This window comes from Myotis daubentonii, chromosome 11 (assembly GCF_963259705.1).
Source record: "Myotis daubentonii chromosome 11, mMyoDau2.1, whole genome shotgun sequence".
Classification (NCBI taxonomy): Eukaryota; Metazoa; Chordata; class Mammalia; order Chiroptera; family Vespertilionidae; genus Myotis; species Myotis daubentonii.
In genome coordinates, this window is record NC_081850.1 from 63,290,078 (window position 1) to 63,311,518 (window position 21,441).

Below are 21,441 nucleotides of genomic sequence, written 5' to 3' on the forward strand. Positions count from 1 at the left end.
TGGCAGTGGGTGGTAGGATGCATACCGGGACTATCTGGGTAAATTTTCACAGTCCCCCCTCTTTGAGAATCACTGTCTTGAATTTTCTTTCTTTTTTTTAAATATATTTTATTGATTTTTTTACAGAGAGGAAGGGAGAGGTATAGAGAGTTAGAAACATCGATGAAAGAGAAACATCGATCAGCCGCCTCCTGCACACACCCTACTGGGGATGTGCCCGCAACCAAGGTACATGCCCTTAACCAGAATCGAACCTGAGACCTTTCAGTCTGCAGGCCAACGGTCTATCCACTGAGCCAAACCAGTTAGGGCACTGTCTTGAATTTTCTTAAAATATGTTTTTATTGACTTGAGAGAGAGAGGAAGGGTGAGGAAGAGATAGAGAGAGAAACATTGATCGGCTGCCTCCTACACTCCCCCTACTGGGAATGGAGCCCACAACCCAGGCATGTGCCCTGACTGGGAATCAAATCAAAGCCCTCTGGGTGCATGGGACAATGCTCAACCAACTGAGCCACACCAGCCAGGGCTTGCATTTTTTTTTAAATATGCATTTTGCATTATGACAAGGTAACGGATGTGAGAAGCCCTGCTGTAAATTGCAATATGCTGTATCAGTATTGCTGATTATTATTCCTATGGGTTACTCCCTACGTGTCAAATAAAATAAAAGTCAAAGAAATAGAGTCACAACCATTGATAGCTCTCAGTGATCTATGGATAGATAAGGAATATTCCTGATGAATGAACAATGTCAAGCACCTTCTTCTTTGCCACTCTATTTCGGCACCATGTTCTCCTGCCAACGATAACACCTAATGCTGATTGAGCATTTGCTGTGAGCAGAGTTCTGCACTAGGCAATTACATGTACCATCACATATAATCCTCCAAACAACGCTGAGCAGGAGGAACTGGTGTTAATCCCATTGTACAGGTGAGGTGAAAAGTGGTAAAGTTAAGTGACTCATCAAAGATCTCGAAGTGAGTCTGCGAACCCAGGTAGAGACACTTGTTAACCTCTCTCTTTGAGTACTAATGAAGGCAAATTAATTGTACTATTAGTGAAAGCACAAGAATCCCAAAGATGGGGCAGGAGTGGCTTTGAATTGTACATAAACAGTAAATAATTTTTTTAATATTAGTATGTTTCAGATATTGCATGGAGTGGGATCCCTCAGGGATTTTATCTGTTTTTGCATCTATCCCCAAATAGATGTCATCTTTCCAGATTCATCAGGTGTATAAACACAACATTCTGTTTTTGTAATGGCACAGGTGCCGCCTTGAGATGCGGTGATAATATCTAATGCCATCTACTTTGTAAGGCAGCTTTTCCCATTGAAGACATTTCAGTGTTTATTAGAGTTCAGCTCTGATGACTGTCACTGAGAGCTTGTTAAGTGAACTTAGTTAATTAAAGCTTCGATATGAGCAATAACATCTTCACTTCCTAAGGAGGGTGCAAAAATAGCTGCTGAGTGATCATGCCAATGCAAAACATGCTTTCATACAAGGGAGGTGAGCAACAGAGGCAACTGAAGGGCAAATATATCCTTGCACCCACAGGTACCTGATAGTACATCTTCCTATGCAACCTGGGGGTAGTAGCCAAGTCCAGAGACTGGTACCACATAGCCACTGTGTTCCATGAGGGGCTACAGTAAATGCCAGTCTTCCTTCCCAGTCTGTTCCAACCAATCAGGACTTCTTGAAGTTATGAAGGCATTACATGGATGGTTAGCTATTTCGCCTAACATTCTGGTACTATTAGGAAACTCTAGTAGAGAATGCTTTCTTTGTTCCCAACATAAAGGAGCTGAAGAGCTTCAGTATCCATATCTAGGAGTTCACCATATGAACCTACCCCAGATGTGTACATGTTGCCCAGCTGCTCTAGTTTTGACAGGATCCTCGCTGTTTGCAGTCCCCAAGGCTGCGTGAACAGTGCCACCACAGGACAAGGAGAACCATGACCATGATATTGTAATTAGGCCATTCATCAGTGTTTGCAATGTAATATCAGCTGCACTAAAAGTAGGACTTTGTGTGTGTGGTGGTGGTTCTAGAATCCATTTTGGTAAGGCCCTCCATTCAGTACCTGGGAGAGGAGAGCCTCGCTTTTATCCTCAGAGTAGCCCTATCCCATTTTCGTCCTGTTGGTATTACAGCAACAGACTGCTGTTTTCCCAGTAGCCAGTTGAGCTTATGGGCTGGGATCCAACCCCAGCAGGTCCAGGGGTCCCCAAAGGTGTGGACGGGATCGGCGAAGAAGGAATGACACGGAGACAGCGTTTAGTTGGTCAGCAGCCTAGCCATGATCTCTAGCCAGGATCTCCAGCCAAGTTCTGGTTAGGATCTCCAGCCAGGTTCTGTGTCCATGTTCTCTTGCTAGGTTCTCCAGCCAGGTTCTCCAGGTTCTCCAGCCAGGTTCTGTGTCCATGTTCCCTCGCTAGGTTCTCCAGCCAGGTTCAGTCACCAGGTTCTAGTCAGGTTCTCTTGCCATGTTCTATCCAGGTTCTGTAGCCAGGTTCTGTCTAGGTTCTTCAGCCAGGTTCTCTCACTAGGTTCTGTCTCTAGGTTCTGTGGCCAGTTTCTGTCGAGGATCTTTTGCCATGTTCTCTCCAGCGAAGTTCTTCTGTCTCTAGGTTCTGTGTAGGTTCTGTGTCTAGGTTCTGTCTAGGTTCTGTGTCCTGTTGTCTTGTTACATCTGTATTTATACCAGTTGATTCCAATCCTATCAATCTCTATTCCAAAGGTTAGGGCGTTTCTTATCTCCATTCCAGGGAGTAAAGATTATGTAGCTTAAGCATGATTGTTCGTAGTTAAAGTGATTAATTACCCGCCTGGCACTTAGTTAAGGGGTTTTATTCCCTCCCTAACTTCAGGGGAAAATCCCTACCTGGGGAAACAACCTTTCTCAGAGAGGTGACCTTGGTTAAAACACATAGTGCCAAGAAGGTGAGCAAACATATTAAGAACAGTATGCCATATATGCCAGGTCCCTTGAAACAGCAAGGATGGACCGGCTCCCGGCACTTATGGCAGTCTTTTCCCCAGTGTCTAGGTTTTTTGCAACAATTGCAAATTCCAGTTTTTCAGTTATTAGAAAACCCTTTCAGATTTTCAGTTCCCATGGGCATGTTCACTGTAATTGTAAACTCATGACTTGAGTTGCTTTAATTCAATAATTCAGAGCCTGGTTCATTTACCTTTTGTTATTTTTCTCTGTTGTTTTTGATAATTGACTGGCCAGATTAACTAAATCATGAGTATCCATAGTGACCCGGGTAAGTAGGTTTCTTTTTACTAGAACACTAGGTTCATCATCTGATCCATTTGAAAATGTAGTATTATTAAAAGGAAGTTTCCTCTCTCTTGACATTCTCAGTGCCTGCAAACTGTAAGAATGTCTTTTTTAAATGACTGTAGTGATCAGCAACAGTTTCATCTTGTCTTTGAACACATTGCTCAATTTTCCTCCAATCAATATTCTTTGGAAAGAATACCGCTCTTTAGCCAAATTTTGAGCTGTCATTTTGTGTGCTGTGCACTACTCGGATAAATCTGCTAACGGTTCTTTCCAGTTGGCTAGTTCCATCCATTTCTTTTCATTGCCTTCCCCTGCCATTATGGATTAGCTGATACAAATCTGAATAACGAGATTCCTAGGTTTGCACAATTAATCAAGATTCATTTGAAATTCAAGAGGATTATGGGTAGGGCTTGGGAAGTCTTTTTTTTTTAATTAAAAATTGTTTTCATCCTGGCTGGTGTTTCCCAGTGGTTAGAGCATTGACCCACACACCGAAGGATCTTGGGTTCAGTTTCTGTTCAAGGGCACATACCTGGGTTGCAGGTTCAATCCTCAGCTCTGGTCAGGTGCATGCTGTAAGAAACCAATTGATGTGTTTCTCTCACATCAGTGTTTCTCTGTTTCTCTCTCCCTTCCTCCATCCTTCTCTCCCTCCCTTCATCTTTCTCTCGCTCCCTCCCTCCTTCCCTTCCACTGTCTCTAAAAATCAATATCCTCAGGTGAGGAATAACCAAAAAAATTTTTTCAATTACAGTTTACATTCAATATTATTTTACATTAGTTTTGGGTGTACAGCAGAGTGGTTAGACAATCAGGAAGACTATTGGTGTTGGCCTGATTTCATTTTCTGCAGATAGCTTCATCATCCCAATGTTTTAAATGTTGGTGAATTTTTGTGTGTGCTTTTATCAACTCTTTGACTTGGTAAAAATCACCTCTTTCTGAGGGGTCACCTCCTAAAATAGAGGACACTGGCCTGGATACTCCCAGCAAAAATTGTCACATATTCACAAGTATTTCCAGACTCTACCAGTATGTTTCCTCCTGTGTATATTTCTAGAGTTCCAGTGGTAGGAGCACATAATGTAATGATGATAAAGCTCTAGAAATAGTCTTTGTCCATGCACGTCAGATAAGTCTGTGTTCTTATGAGATAATGCCGCAGTCTAATTACCTTTGAAACAGAGCTTACTTGCAAATACCAAAGTCTGTGACTTCCCACAGAACAAAGGCAAGCAAACCAAACATAGAGCCCATTGGCAGAACCCATTGGTCTTTGGTGCTCTTGGAAGGCTGCCAATCTGCTTCCCACTTAGGCAGAGGTTTGCCTATCCAGTTAATTTATGAGTAAATTATTACCAGTGTCCAGGAGGGTTGGAATGGTCACAAGTTATTCCTAAAATAACTCGTGGTCACTTACAGTAGGCCTTATCCTTCTGAAACAAGCCAGGTGTCACAGAAGCCTCATAAATTTTGAGTATAATTCTCAAGAATATCTGTTGGATTCATAAGCAGACAGGTCTCTAAGCACTTAAGATAGTTTAAGTGACCTGACCAGTTTAGCTCAGTGGATGGAGTGTCGGCCTGCGGACTGAAGGGTCCTGGGTTTGATTCCAGTCAAGGGCATGTACCTTGGCTGCGGGTATACCCCCAGTGGGAGGTGTGCAGGAGGCAGCTGGTCGATGTTCCTCTCTCATTGATGTTTCTAACTCTCTATCCCTTCCCCTTCCTCTCTGTAAAAAATCAATAAAATACATTTTTTTTAAAAAAAAAGTTTCAGTGAACATCTATCGCACTTCTTGATAAATTATCAGATACCTTCCTTTTCCGTCTCTTTTCTGTATCCATCCTCCAATGGCCTTCCTCCTTGGTTTTCTCTGTGCAGTGAAAACATGTAGTGAAGATGGTGAAAATCATGACACACATGTAAACTGCACATTCTAGTAAAGAAGAGAAAACGTGCTCAGACAAAATGATGGACTCGTGCGCTAGGGAACAGGCTGTTCACACCAATAGATTTTCACACCAAGAGCTGGGCTATTCTGAGGTCACTTGAGCTTCTTACCATCGTAACGGTGGCTTCTACTCAGAAACCAGCAAGGGAGATGTGACCTTTAATTTAGCTCGGCATTCGATGCCTGTTTCCGAAACAGAAAATGGTGTCGGCAATGACAGTCCTCATTCCCTTTCCCGAAGGGATCTGGACAAGAGAGCGGGACACTGAATCGGTCGCCATACACTCCCTATGCTCACAGACTGTGCATTTAGATATCTAACATGATCAATTTTAGTCTAGAAAAAATGAATAAGGAGAATAATCGGTACCACTCATTGAAAATTTTCTGTGTGTCAAGCACTGCCCTGGGTGCTTAGGGCATTATATGAATTAATTCTTATCACAGCCCTAAGAGATGGGTACTATGAGTATTTGCAATTTAAAGAGGAAGAAAAGGTACAGGGAGACTAAGTAACTTGTCCAAAGACATACAGCAAGGAGTCTCAGAACCCGGGTCCAACCAGGCAGCCCTTGCTCTTCATGACTTTGCCTGGTAGAGCAAAATGATGATGTTTATATGCAGACATATAAAGTAGGACTCACAGCTCCTGATCCATAAGGAAGCTTTTGGGTAGTTCTGTTTGCATTTGCTCTTCAGATGCAGAGCGGGCGCTTACCAGGGGGGATAAAGCTAGGCTTTTGTTCCAGGGGGTTGGCTGTTTTTCAGGCTTGCCCTTGGCTCTTCATCCTATCAACATTCAGATGACATTGCTCATTATCATTCGACTGCAGTGATTTATGAATCTGATGAAACAGAGCCGCCTCTTCGGTAACTAAGGAAAGCTGCACCTATAATGAATAAATAGACCTTCCTAATAAACACAGCACACAGATGTCCTGCAGTATCTATTAAGAAACCACTGTACCCACCATGCCTGCGCTTGGGGCAGTTTCTTCTTTTAGTTGTTCCTAAGATATCTGCATATCAGTGTTTCACAGCATTTGTTAACATCTGGGTTTAAAAATATTAACTTGCTGAATGTTGCGTTGCATGTTCTGATATGTGGCATACCACATTTAAACAGGTTCAAATTTTGAGGGTGATTTTTCAAATTAATGTCAATAAATTCTTTGGAAAATTTGAAAATATAAACTTACTTAAATTGAGAAATAGGCAAATATTCGTCCACTGAGTCATTTTTAAATTATTCTTGATGTGCTTTAAAAATGTTGGTTCCTGCAAAAAACAATATAAACAAAACCTAAATATGAAAAAATGTTCAAGTTTATTTAAGTTTATCCCATGAGTGACATAGGAAAATCCCTCTTAAGAAAATGACATTGCAAAAGAGGTATAGAATGTTTTTTCTTTTTCAAATAAAAAAATGCATCCTGTTTCTAAGCATTTTTTATTGTATTTGACAGTTTATTAAAATAAACCTTTTTTGCCCCAGCCTGGTATTCAGTTGGTTAGAGCATAGTCATGATATGCCAAGGTTGCAAGTTTGATCCCCTGTCAGGGCACATATAAGAAACAAATAATGAATGCATGAATAAGTAGGACAACAAGTTGATGTCTCTCTCTCTCCCTCCCTTTCCAGCTCTGAAATCCATTACAAATTTTTTAAAAGTAAAATAAACCTTTTACTCACATGGACTTTATCAAACTTTCTTATCCTGTACTAGTTGTTGACCTACCATTCCTCTTCTCCTCTTTCACCCTTCTTCTCCCTTTTCTCCTTCCTTCGGTCCTTCCTTCCTTCCTTCCTTCCTTCCTTCCTTCCTTCCTTCCTTCCTTCCTTCCTTCCTTCCTCCCTCCCTTCCTTCCTTCCTTCCTTCCTCATTTCCTCTCTCTCTTCCTTCTTTGCTTTTTTCTTCTTTCCTTGTTCGTTTCCTCTCTTACTCCCTGTCTTGGCGGGGTGACTACGAGGATTGTGGGATTCTTAAATCAGGAAATACAGGGAAGACGGGGGGTGGGAGTGGTTGAAATATGTGGGCTTGATGTTGAGTTCCAGGTAGGACTTCAGGATGCACCGAGTACCTCTGTCTAAGGAAGGATCAGGATAATGGGAATAGGGGGGAAGAAGACTGTGAATGGGCCCTGGGGAACAGCAGTCTTGGGGGAAGGCGAAGGAAAGGCCTTGAAGGGGGCAGGAGTTGGATAGGGCGTGACTGATGAGGAAGACTTTGTAGGTAAGGAGCAGAGTGTGAGCTGAGGAGTTAAAGAGCTGGTGGATTCAGGGCAAACTGAGTGATCCCAGGACAGATGAAAGCAATGGGTGGAGCTAAGCTAGAAGAAGAGGGAGCAGGTGGTGGGGGCACTAATTCTGTTCATTTCACCTGCAGGGCTTCTCCCTGGGATATGATGGTTCCACCTTGTAGGAACCATGCCCTCCATACAGTGCCTGCAAGGGGCCTCCTTCAGGAAGTGGCCGCAAATTATAGCACATAGGGGTGTCAACATGGAGCCTTCTCTTCCCCTCTCTGATAATTCAGGTCCACAGCAACCTCTTCTGTCTGCAGAGTAGTCCAGAATATTGAGAATGGATGGGAGGCTTTAATAAAATTCAAAGCAAAACCATGGGCAAGAAGACTAAGAGAAGAATATTTCTAGGATACTGTGATAGAGCTGGTAGACGTGTAACCGTGCCCAGAGCACAGCCATCCTGCGTGTCTGGGCTGCCTATAATGACGGTAGCCACTGCTTTTGCACTTGTCTGGCCTTATTGCCAAGATTATTAGAAGTAGGCCATCGATATGACTCTGGCCTTACAACCAAATGAACCAGGGCTTCCTCTCACCATCCCATGTTATTGTTGTTTATTGTTTTTTTAGAAATAATAAACATACCAAAGAGCCCTGGCTGGTGTGGCTCAGTTGGTTGAGTGTGTTCCCATTCACCAAGGGGTCACTGGGTGGATTCCAGGTCAGGACACATGCCCGGGTTTCAGGCTTGATCCCCAGTGGGGGGGGGCATGCAGGAGGCAGCTGATCAATGATTCTCTCTCATCATTGATGCTCCTATCTCTCCCTCTCCCTTCCTCTCTGAAATCAATAAAAATATATACTAAAAAAAATAGCATTGAGCAGGGAGTGTGGGGGCCTGGGTTTGAGCCCTGACTTTGACCCCTTCTTGCTGGTGGTTCTGCACAAGCCCTGTCCCCGCCCCACTTAGGATTCACTTGCTTCATCGGTAACAACTGACATGGAACTCATGCCTTGTGGCTGGCCCTGAGCTTACAGCTTTGCAAGGATGATCTCATTGGGCTCCCAACAATCTTATATTATAGATGTGCCCGTGCTGTGCCTTTTACAGATGAGGATTCTGAGAGATGGAGAGGCTGAGCAGCTCTCCAAGTTCACACAGCTAGTAAGAGACAGATCAGGATTCGAACCCAGGTCTTTGGCTCCAGACCCTGTTTTTCACTGATACTTTGCTCCACTGTAAAATGAGGAAAGTGGCTTAGGTGACAGGTAATTTTCCTCCTTGCTCTAATTCTCATGCCTCCGACACTTTGATACGCCCTTACCTATCCCAAGCAGGTAAAGAAAATGCCGGATGTAAAACAGGAGCAGCGGCAGCAACCCTGTATCTAAATGCACACTCTCCTCTCCGTACTCGCCTATCTTATCTCAACCGGTCTATGAATTACTTAGCAGCCCGGCCCTCGGGCTCCTCAGAGCCTGAGTCCTTTACAGCAGGCGCAAACTGTGTCTGAGACCTGGCAGCGTTACTCACGTACGCTCTCTGGCTTCTTAAGGTATTTGTGATTGTAATGACTGCTCATAACATTAACTGGACAGTGGTCTAAAAAGAAAAGGGAAGAGGCGAGAGAGGAGGGAGGGTGGTGGAAGGAAGGAAGGACAGAAGGAAGCAAGGACAGAAGAGAGGGAGGGAGGGAGGGAGGGAGGGAGGGAGGAAGGGAGGGAGAAGAAAGAAGAAAGGAGGAGAGGAAGAGAGAAGAGGAGAGGGAGAGGAAAAGGGAGCTGGAGAGAAGGCAAAGGTATTTACTTTTTAAAATTATCATTGACTTCAGAGAGGAAGGGAGAGGGAGAGAGAGATAGAAACATCAATGATGAGAGAGAATCGTCTTCTCCCTCCTACATGCCCCCCACTGGGGGTTGAGCCTGAAACCTGGGCATGTGCTCTGACTGGGAGTTGAAATGTCATCTCCTGGTTCATAGGTTGAAGGTCAACCAGACGCTCAACCACTGACCCATGCCGCTGGGCGCAAAGGTAATTACTGAAGGAATTGGAGCATCTTCACAGATTATGTAGATATGTCTGCTTTAGTTGACTTTATCACAGGCTATTGTGGTTTCTAAAGGGATTTTACATTGGCCAAAGTCCCATTCCAAGAGGCTTTTAATAGGCTGTAGAAGAAGCTATTAACATTCTTCATACTTAAATGATCTTAATACTTCATCATCTTAGTGGTTACTTAGGTAAGTAATTATCTTACTTTGTGTATACAAACTTAAAAATGCCTTCTTAATATTTCTCCATCATAATTAATGAGTGTACATTAATGTTAGGGTATGTAATTATGTTCAACATTGTAGAAGGGAAAAGCCTGTTTTTTTCAGTGGGTAGTTCTCAATAGTAAAACATTTGAGGAGTAAGTCAGAGAGAACTGCAAAGACTACCTCTATGATAATCAGAATGACTACAATTTAAAATGTCAAGATTTTGTCTTCCCCCTACCTGCCATATTACTGAAAATCCTTCGAATTCTTTCCATAAATTAACAGCCTGTACTTAAAAGTTCTAAGGGAAACACTTGGGAATTACTGGAAAAACGTTACAGTCCCATTTTTTTAAGACTAAAAAATAATTCTTATCTTACCTAAAATTGACATGGGATTAAGCATCATTGGAAAGAAAGGTGGTTTTGCATTTAAAGCCCAGATCCTGAATGAGAAGCAAATTCACCGTGTTTACCCAGAAAGCTGTCCCGGGCCTTGGGCGCAGCCTCCCAGCTTCCTATCTGCGATCAGCTGTGTACATTCCAAGTATATTTGGCATATTTAAGTCCAGGGCTTTACGTAAAAAGTACCTTGTTTTATGCTGTGTCTTTGTTAGGCCATGAGCTCCAGAGTGTTTACTGGACTTTTTAAATGTTTCAGTTGATAAATGAGATAAACAAATACCCGGAGCCTCAGAGGGCTTTGTTTCTGTTAATTATCCAAGAAATATGTACTTGAGTATGTTCTTGTCGTGAGCACATGAGCTTCGAGGCCTCTGGAACCGAGATGTGGGACCCACAGTAGTCCCCTGTGGCCTGCTTCCCTGACCAGGGCTGCCCTCTGCCCTCTCTCCCTTTCCCACCCTTCTCTTCCCCACCACAAATAGCCTCTTCTTCCATCCCGTCCGGCACGGGGCTTCCCAAGTTGCTGTTTTCCGTGGAAGATCTGAGAGTGGAATCATGTATGACTTTCTCTTTATAAGGGTACCACCCAGTGCATATTACAGTGGGCAGTCTGGATGACATGAGGCCACTTTGACAACGGAGAGAAGGCACGGCCCAGTTACAATGTGGGACAGAATGAACGCCATTAGATGGGCAAATGTTGCTTGGGCTTGGGAATGTTTTGTTGCAGTGTTTTTAAAAGGTCTTTTGAAGAAAGAGGCTCAAGAGGCTGGGGTGAAGGTCATCAGGTCACCATTTCCTTATGTTAGAGGGTTTGGCAAAGGAAAGGCCAAGTGTGAGGATGCAGGGAAAGGAAATAAATGGGGAACAGGCAGGAAAGGAGCTCACACGGGCACGGGAAGCTGGAGAGCCTGGAGAGGAAATGAAGGAAAGGCAGGCACTACAAACTAGGCCAAGAACAGGAGTAAACACAGTCCAAGAGCCCAGGGTTCTCAGATGACAGGGTCTCTGTCTCTCTATAAACTACTGGTTTGTTTGTTTTTATTAGGAAGTTGGCAATTTTCTTACTAATTTGTAAGAACTCTGCAGATGAGAGATGGCAACCCCTTGTCCTGTCTGCTGCAAATATTTCCCCTCGCTGTTTCTTCTCTCAGATTTTCAGTCCTGCATCTAGTCCCATGGGGATGCCCTTGGGATCGGGGTTGTTTCTAACTTTCCAGTGACCACGCCTGGTGCTTAGCGGGAAAACCCTACAGATTCGGGGCTATTGGTTTGACGTGGACCAGCCCTTTTAGTGTTTTGCTTGCTGTTCCCTCTTATTCTGTCCCCTCACCTCCCAACCAAGCTTCATTTTCTGTGGGAGACATTTAGCCCTTGAGGAGCACACCCAACCGGTGTTTTTGTTCTTTCTCCTGGCTGAAGGTGAAGTGGGCAAATTCTCTTTCGGGGGACCAGGCTTGGCCCTTCCTCTGGGTTTTCAGATCAGCTCTCTGAGCCACTCACAGGGCTTATTTCAGCAGCTACTCTTCTTCCACGCTTGGGGGCATGCGGCTACTGTTGGACCATTATTTGCCAGATTTTTTTTTTTTTTTTCAGGTTGGGGAGAAGAGATTTTGTCAATCTGTGTCTAGGCTGATTCCCTTCCCAGAAACATAAACTCTACTTTTGGTGTTTCTCTAGTAATTAACTATATTCTATTTTTTGGGCCTCCCAGAAGCCACTCTTGCTCAGGGCATGGTTTAAAGTGGGCCAGCAGCATGGCGGCGACAACATGAGCAGCATGTACGCTTAGGACGTAGTGAGAGAAATTTATTCTCCTCTCTGGCCAAGCAAAATTTCCACTGAAGGTTTTGTGTCCTGAACGGTGCAGGGCCTTTGGGAACATTCAATATTTACAAATCCCAGCTATATTTCTTTCACAGAATTAGTAGCCCTTTATTTGCTTCAAATGTGCTTCTAAAGTGCATTTAGGAGACTAAATGCTTCTTTCATGAAACATTCTTGGCTCTGATAACTGTTACCATGTTAAAGCACATATGATGTGGTGAAGCCATACGCATGCGCGGGGTAGTAAAGCCAGCCTTTCCCATCTCCAGCGTGTCTCCCTCCTTCATGATCTAAGGATCACCGGGGAGCCCTTGCAATCCAGTTTCCCTGGCCCTGCCCCCAGAGATTCTGACTCAGTAGGTAAAGGTGGAGCCCAGGAATCTGCATTTTCAGTAATCACAGAGGTGGCTCTCATACCTGTGGTTCTTAACACTGGCTTTGAGTCCAGAGCAAGAAAGCTCAACCTCAGCACTTTGACATTTGGGATGCGATAATTCTTAGTTGTTGTGTGTGTGTGTGTGTGGGGCGGGGGGCGCGCGGGGGGAAGAGTGGCAGTAGTCCTGGATACTTTAGGCCAGTGATGGCGAACCTTTTGAGCTCTGCGTGTCAGCATTTTGAAAAACCCTAACTTAACTCTGGTGCCGTGTCACATATAGAAATTTTTTGATATTTGCAACCATAGTAAAACAAAGACTTATATTTTTGATATTTATTTTATATATTTAAATGCCATTTAACAAAGAAAAATCAAACAAAAAAAATGAGTTCGCGTGTCACCTCTGACACGCGTGTCATAGGTTCCCCATCACTGGTTTAGGATGTTTAGCAACACCCTGGCCTCTGTCTATTAGATACAGTAGTACCTCCCTCCACCGTGTGAAACATGTGTCCAGACATTGCCAAAATGCCCCCTGGGGGGCCAAAGCACCCTCTATTGAGAATTGTGGACTTAGGGGAGAATAACATGAGAAAATGTTAATTAAAAACAGTTTTTACTTTTGAATGCAGACATTCATATACCCTGGCATTGATTTCATTGAACAAATTAAAAATTTCTGAGCACCTGGTATGTACGAAGCCTTTTATATAAAAATGTTTGATTTAATCATGGCTACCTCTTTAATATCTTATAAGATGGAAGAAAATGAAATGCTCTTGTAAATTAATATGTATTGAACAGGCACTTTTCCTAAATTAATATTCCCAATCGTTGTCTATAGGTTATACCAGAATATTAAAATTAATACCAACAGACAATATTAACATTAAAACCAATATTACATTAATATTAATTAACATTGACATTGCTTTAAGAAAGAGCTAATTCAGAATAAAGCCGGTGTAAGTTGCTGTACTTTTTCTAATAAAACAAATTTGATTTGTAAACTTTATCCTTATTCAAATTTAGGAACACATGAAGAGAGAGTGATGCTACACCTGTGAAAATACTGTTTATGAAATCTCCCCTCTGCGATAATTTTAGACTCTTTTCCTTGGCGAGTTTATGGTCCATAGAAATAAATAACTGTACCCCCAAACATGCTCATTTCCATGTGAGTTTTTCACATGATAGAAAAATGTAAAAAATAGATCACGATGCAGGGCCCCCAAATATTTAACTCCTTAAGTCAGTGACATGAGAAGTGGAAGTAAGGAAAGGAGAGGAGAGGACAGGACAGGAATTGATTGAGGCCCAAACCCATTGATGTAATCTCCAACATGGGTCAGTAAAGTCTATTGAAATTCAAGAATGTGGGAGACAAACACACAAAAAGCTGGTAAATAATTCCTAAATGCAAGGAAAAAGAAGCCTATTGACATGCAGGGACCCAGAGCGCAGCGGATGTCTCCACTGAAGACTTTGTCCTTCCCTGAGTCAAGGTGTGAACAAAGAAGGCTTTTCTCCGGAGGGTGCTCTTTTCAAGGTGTCACTAGGGTGGGCAGGCTTTCTGGGCAGTCCCCCCGCCCCCCATACCGTTTCTTTGTGCTGGAAATCAGGACCTACGCAGGCTGGGAAAGAAGTCCCAGGCCCCGCCGTTTTCTTTCCCTATTGAGTTTGGCATGTGGAACTGACTCTCAGGAGAGGACCCCGGGACCTTCCCCAGCGGGTCCTTGTAAGGCTGGAGAGAGAGAATCACCGGGGAAATGAAAACCCCGATATTAAAGCCAAGAAATCTCACTTTGTATTCTTTTCTCCTGCAGAGGATGTGCACAGTAAGATAACCGCTCGCTTTCTAAATGCTGTCGTCTTGAGTAGGGATTTTGTGTGCGTGTCCTCGCAGGATTTCTAGACGGTCCGTTTTCATAGGGTCATTAACATTATTTAACTATTCATGGTGGGGGAGGGGATTACAGACTGAAATTTCAGACCGCTCGGGGAGTGACGGCTGGCTGGCCACCCACCGGATCGGGCCCCAGGCTGCGTATCAGCTGCCTCCCGCCCCAGCGCCGGCTTTGTTAACACAGGCGTTTTGACACTAGGCCGCCGGCGGCCACGATGGGCGGGGCAGCACGAAGGCTCCGGCGAGCCAGTGAGCCAGAGGCATCCCTGCCCACCCCTCAGCCTCGGGGGGCGAGAGGGGGCCTCAGGGAGGGTCCCCAAACACACGGAGACCCCAGCCCTGTCACAAAGATGAGTCTCCCGACCGCTCCCAGCTGCCGCACTTCCCCGGCAGCACTTCCCCAGAGACGGTCGTGGTGCCGGGTAAGGGACGAGGGGCTCGCTACCCGCTGGGGCAGGAACTCCTCAGCTCCAGGCATTGTGAGCGCGCCCCTGCTCCCACAGATCCTCACATACACGTGTGCACACACCAACACGCACGTCCAGGCGCACACACGCCGACACGCTCACCCAGGCGCTAACGCAGACACAGAGCCCTCTCCCCAGTTGGGAAATACCCGCTTTACTGGCCCCACCCCGCCGCCCCTTGCTCCTCCCCTTCTCCGTGTGCCCCTCTCATCCCCCCCATCCCTCGGTTCTGTCCATTCATTCGTTTCTGGGTTTGTGCGTGGATTCCGTCCAGGCCGCCGAGATCAGGTGCGGGTGGACCGGTGGGGTCTGAGCAGGCGGAGGGGCGAGCCCCGGGTTCCGGGCGCCCGGAGGGGCGGGGAAGGGGCGGGTCCCGGGAACCGGCGGGCGGCGCTCCCAGCCCTCCAGCTCTCCCTGCGGCCACGGCTCTCCACAAACGCTCTAGCCTCGGCCCCGGGCTGCCGCACGCTTTTCTCCGGAGACTCCCGGACGCCCCCAGGAGGAGCCCGAGGACTGCGCCCCGGGATTCGGCGCCCAGAGGTGCGTGTCCAAGCGGTGGTACCGCGGCCCCGAATACCACATCCCCGGGGCGCCCTCGGGCGTGGGGAAAAGGTGGCCTGGGAGGGACCGGCGATCTGGGGAATCCTCGGAACCACCTCGGACCTTCAAGCGCTTTTATGGGATTTGTCTAGCGGAGCGCGTGGGGGAGGAGGCCGGGCTGGAAAGGGCTGTGGCCATGTGGCTTTAAATTCCTAGGTTTGGGGGAGGGCCAAGCCGTTGGCTGCCTTATTCAGTACTTCTTTACACAAATATGCTTTAAAAAATAAATTTAGGACGACTCCCCAACACACACACACACTCGACCATACAGCGAAAACATTGGAAATCATACCGTGGTCGCTCCTCCCCAGACCCGGGAACAGCGGTGGCTGGAGCCGCGGGTTTCAGCGCGCGTGGGAGGCGCGGGTCTTGCCTTCTTAGATGGCAGCGCCGGGGGCGTTTTGGGAAGTCGGGAGCTTTGCCGAGAGACTGAGGCCGGGAGGGCCGAGTCCCCGGGCAGCCGGAGCCTGAACTGGAGAGATTGGGGTCCGGGAGCACTGAACTCGGGAGATGACGCGGGAGAAGGAGCAGCCCTTGTTTGCCCCGGGGATGGAGATGGGGTCCGGGTCTGAGCTGAGCCGGGAAGTTTGGCCCAACGCTGGGATTCCAGCTGTTGGGATCTGGAGTTTTATCCCGGTAAAGCCGGAGGGGAGGGCCCGCCCGTTTCGAGCCTTTGGGGAGTGTAGGAGCATCGTGGTGGTGAGCGCTGGGCCAACTGCCCTTGGAGGCGGCGCGCGCCCGGGAATAGGGGCGAGGAGATACCCGAGGCCCCGAGAAATTCTGGAGAAACTAAATGGAGGCCGAGGGACTGGATCGACGTCCCAGGGAGTGGGAAGCCTGGGAGCCCGGGGGTGGGGGGGTGCGGAGGGAGCGGGGGCGCCGGCGGCCAGTGCGAACTGAAGGCAAAGGGCGGGCCGCGCGCAGTGGGAGCGGAGTGGCGGGGAGACCCGTGGGAGCCAGCCCGGGCAGCCGGGTCCTGAGCTGCGCCCGCACTGATGCCAGAGGCTCGCCAGCCCTGGGGGTCCCTCCCCAAACCGCACAAAGGAGGGGGGCTTCTTAGAGGGAGGTGACTCGCTTAGCGAAATGGTGGGTTATCTCCCCAGTCCCCGTAAAGCCAGTTTCCCGCGTGGAGCTCTGCCTGATAGGCTGTGTGGTTACACTTTGGATAAATCTGTACCCTTCCCTGTAGCAGTTTTAAGTGCAAGCCATTAACTTTGGCTAATTCCTCCCGCCCTCCCCGCCCTCCCCCCCCGCCCCCCCGCAACGTATTTACCTTTGAAAACGGACTACACACAAAACCACAGAGATATCTGTACCTCTGCATATACAGTGTATCTTTGAGCCCGCGAACCAGTTTAACTTCTCCGAGGACGCGCCCTTCTGTCTTTCCAGGCGCCCGGGAGGCCGAGTAGGAACAAACCCACCCCTCACCGCTGTGATCCCAGAGGATTTGTTTCTTTGGCTTTGTTCTCATTAAAGAGCGTTCACTTGAGCATCACACTTTTCTTCCTGGAAATGTTCCCAGTTTAATTAAACACTCTTCTTCCCCCAGCAAGGCAGCCTCCCTGACTTTATTTAGTGATCAATAATAAGGTTTCAGAGTAGCTGGTCAAGAAGAGAGGTACAGCTAGTAAGGAGTTTACTGTTTCTTTAAAGGGTAAAGCCTTTTTAAGGATTGAAACTTGCCCCAAAGCACCTTTCTTAAAACAGCTGTCCTCTGCTAGCTCTCTCCTGCTGGGTTCTGACACAGGTTTTTTTTCTTAAAGGGATTTCCTCCTTTGAGGGGGCCCACCATGGGTCTTGGAGGCCCTGCAATTATTTTGGGCGACTCCAATAAAATTAGTCATGAGCCAGGAATAAACGAAAGTGATACTACGTGGGTCTCCCGCTGCCTCACCTGGCACACTGTGCAGTGAAGGGATGAGCTGTTTCTCTGGCAGCAGGCTCACTCAGCTTCTCTCCGGGATGCTGAGATGCTCGCTGAGCGGGATGGCTGGGCTCCGAGAGGGGACAAGCATTGCGAAACACCCATTATCTCATGGTTCTGGCATGACAGCTGGCACAGCGTCCTGTCTGCAGCGTTCAGGGTACTGTTGTCAGAACTTATTTCACTTTCGTAAGTGCCACATTCTGACTCAGTTGCCTGAGGAGCTCAGGGCCATAAATTGAAGCAGGTTGCCTTAAGGTGGCTATCAAAGGAGGGGCAAATGGCCCACTGTTTTTGTTTCTTTTAATTTCGAAAATTTTCAACATTTTAGTATAGAACTCACATTACATGTTTCTGTTATACTATGCTAACACCCTGGACTTGCTACTTCGTTGTTATAATTACTGTCTAGCTCTCATCCTTTTAGATCTGTTACTCGCTTACAGCACCCATGTCCCAGATTTCTATCATGGCTGTCATGACAAGCCTCTGTTTAGTAGGGTAATGAGAAATGTTGCAAACAGAGGTGAGCTCGACTTTAGAAGGAGGTTGTGTTGAGGGATTTTAATAATGGAATTGGGAGCTTGTTGAGAATTTACTTCTGAAAGCCAAGGGTGGAGGTGTTTGGATCCATTCTTTAATTTTACACATTTCTCAACACTGGTATGATCTTCTGGACTGGCTGGTCTGTGACCTTGAGAAATATAGGAGTCACCCTTTGCTTAGTTATTGATCAGGGATCCTGTACCAGCTGTTGGAAATTTGAAGATTTTCTGTGAAGCTCCAAAAGCTTGAGGTTCAGGGCCCCACCCCCGGCAGCACTTTGGGAGGCTTGGGGTTCAGGGAGACAGTGCCCACGTGAGCCATGATGGGAGATCTATCCTTGTTAGGGAATTTCCTTCTAAGAATATATATCTATCTGCTGCTCATGTTTTGGACATTTGCCCTTCAAACACATTTTCCAGGAATGTATACTTATAGGAAAGTTGACATAATCTCTGTTCCAACAAGAAAATCCACTATTTTGCTCAAAGAGAAAGTTTCAGAGTTCGTTTATGTGGTTGCTTTGTGGTACTCGATTAATTAGAATATTGAAGAACGGGAGTGCTTGGAGTAGTAGAGTAACCCAAGTGTAAGCGTGTCTTAAAAATGTTTCAACTGTTATTAATGAAAGTGTTTCTAAATCGTAACCCTTTACTTGCTCACTCCTTCCCTTGATGAGTGTACCTTGGTGAATATACTGCTGTGCTCCCGTTGACAGTTCAGGATCTTGTAGCTTCCGTGTTGTGTTAGCATAGATATGAATTATGACCTATGGGCATGTAGAAGTGTAATGGTGGGACCCACCCCAGGACAGACTCTGGAGGCTGGCCTTTGAGAAAACTAACATCCTGATAGAAATGTAATTTCTGTTCTTTGCCCCACTGGCTTGAAACGTGAGTGCCAGAAACATGAATTAAAACTTTCCCTTCTTCCTACAATAAAACGAGATGCGCTTTCTCCAGGGTTCAGCAAGGGTTTTGTTGTTGTTGTTGTTTGTTTTGTGTGGCTTTTTTTTTCCTGTTGAAGTGAATGAGGAGATTGAGGAGGTGCAGGAGAGGACAGACAGGACTAGGCCATCCTTGGGCCACACATATCTCCTTTCCCTTGATTTCTCCTCTCTCTAGGAGCTCCAGTGCTACCAGGCCTTGGGGGATACGTTTCAGTAGGAACAAGGGACCATGTGAGTCTCAGAGTGACCGAATGGGCCATGCAACTGGAGAAGGTGCCCTATGGAGGAAGAATGCTACTGGTTTCCTTATTCAGGCAGAGGAAGGGGATGGGTGGGTGTGTATGTGTGTGTGTGTGAAATGATAGCGCTTCCCTTAAGTGGACTTGAGGGTTTTGTCTTTTAATTCTTGTAAGGCACATGTCCTGGCTGAGAGGCTGCGGTGTGAATGCCAGGGAAGGGGAGAGAGCTGGAGAACGTGGTGGGGAATGTCACTGCTCTTGAGCCCCTTTTTTCTTATGTGTGAACAGGGACTTTGTGGTTGGTTTTGATGCTTGATTGAGCACATGGGATGAGCAGAGCCAAACCCACGGATGCTCTAACAGCCCAGTTAGTTTTCTAGACCATGGCAGGGCCATGTCTCTGTAAGATCTGGAGCATGTCACGTAAACGGAGCCTTAGTTCCCTCATCTGTACAAATGGGGATACCAAAGCCCCCCTATTTCAAACCTTGTGTTAAATGAGATGTATATGGAAGCGCCTTGCCCATTGCAGTCCCCCCCCCCCCCCCGCATTGATTGTTTTCTTAAATTAACCAAAGTCTTCTTTCATCCTTATGTCAGATGCATAAAGGAGACAGTTTTTAAAGTTGATTTTTAAAACTGCAGTAACTGTGTCTCGGATCAGCTGTTCATCCTTTGCACTGATCAGATCGAGAAGCTTTGAGTATGGCTGTTCTGGTCCAAGCCTGACCCTCACCCACATTCTTCAATCCTCTCCTTTTGGCCTGGGGGAGTCTGGGTAACATCCCTCCCCTCCCCTTACCCGTGAAGCACTGACACTGTTACATTGAGGCTTCTTCCAGTCTTTGCTTGCTCCCTTGTGACACTGGGAGTAAGTCAGCAATTGCTTCTCATTGGGAAAATGGACCCAAATGTTCAGGACCCCAATCCTGGGCTTTGAGCTCACTCAGTGACCAGCAGGTGATGGGTGTCAGGAGGACTCCACTCGGGGATAACGGCAGATGCCTTGCCACCTCTAATGAGTTTAGTCTGTCACCAAGACAGGAACGGGGATTAATATATGAAGTAAAGATTGGCAGTGAGGGTTGAAATACAAACGGGTTTCAGAAGAGCCTGAGAATCCAGTCCCCAGTTAACGTTTCACAGATCTGCCGTCGAGTTGGCTGGTTAGATGGGTTAAATAGCACCATGGTGAGATGGACACACCGGGAACATGACTTTGAGTTGGTTCTTAAGTGCCGCACATCATGCTTTTATTTATTTTATTTAGCACCCTTGGTCCAAACCTCTCCACCAAATTCGTGGTGCCAGCCAGCCGTCGGGCCGTGGACAAGGATGAGCTTCGGTAGTTAAGGAAGTGAGTGGGTTAGAAAAAGCAGCTGGGGATTCACAAGCAGCACGACTTAAAAAGCAGAACATTATGGCACCCAACCCAGTGTGTGCTGTCACCGTGAAGGTTTTTTTTAAGTCACTGTCTGTTGGAGGGAAGTCCCTGCTCACAATGTCTGTGGAGGAGGAGGGGCTGCCCAGCTCAGGTCCAGTGGCCTCCGGTGTCTGTACTCCGTGGGAGGACCTCACTCTGCATGCAGACCCAGCTTCCCAGGAATCTGCCAGTTCGCTTGGGCAGCATGACTGGACGTGTGGTCCAGGCGCCCCCGTGTCCACGGCGGGATTCCTAGTCCCTGGCACAGACTGTCAGTTTCCATCTGGGAGGCGCCTGGACACTGCCTTTTAAACCAGCGGTCACCAGCGTTTCGGACCACCAGGGGTCTGCGGATCACTGGTTGGCGACCGCTGTTGTAAACGGCTTTCCTGGAGATGCCATGTAGCAGGTGATGGTGGCCATTCTGGGGCCACATCGACAGGTCTATACATTCTGCCTGAGCTTTCTGCCCTGTGGGGTGCCTAACCTCCTTATCTGCTGTACAGGACCGGTGAGAAGTTGAGTCAGTTTGTAAAGATAGATAAATGCCAGCCCAGAAATACGAACCTCTCTTTGAACACATAAGGATGGATTTGATTGGTTGGCACGTGCGTTAGTAAGGGCGTCTTAAGAAGGATTATTACTGTGGACAGTGTTACTGTAGGAAACATTCAAACCTGTAAAGAATTTATTTGAGCCAAACTGAAGTTGCTGGGAAACAAGATCTCAATGGCTTGAGGTAATGCTCCAGAGAATGGCAGTTTTGCACCTTATTTTATACATTATAGTCAACAGAGGAGATGTATGTGGGTTACATGAAATCCACTGGTGATAGATTAGAGAGGTGGGAGAAAGCAAAGCGGAGAAACCTCTGGGGCTGGATAAAAAGTAAAATGGTGGACACATACTTCTTTCACTTGGGTGGGTAGAGGGTCGTTAACAGTCAACAATTAACTCCATGACAATGAGGGGATTTGTGGTCTCCGCAGAGCACTGCCTGTG

General features: G+C 46.6%; 1 protein-coding gene across 9 annotated transcripts in view; it reads left to right on the plus strand.

Annotated features, from left to right (window-relative positions):
• PALM2AKAP2 (PALM2 and AKAP2 fusion) overlaps positions 1-21,441 on the plus strand; it is a 282,463-nt gene that overhangs the window by 171,492 nt on the left and 89,530 nt on the right. Inside the window, exon 1 of one of the 9 annotated variants that reach the window (XM_059657612.1) lies at positions 15,146-15,298. The exons of the other annotated variants lie outside the window; for them this stretch is intronic. The gene's annotated coding sequence lies outside the window, so the exon portion shown is untranslated. Of the gene's footprint in view, positions 1-15,145; positions 15,299-21,441 lie in introns of those variants that run through there. 9 annotated transcript variants of the gene reach the window in all.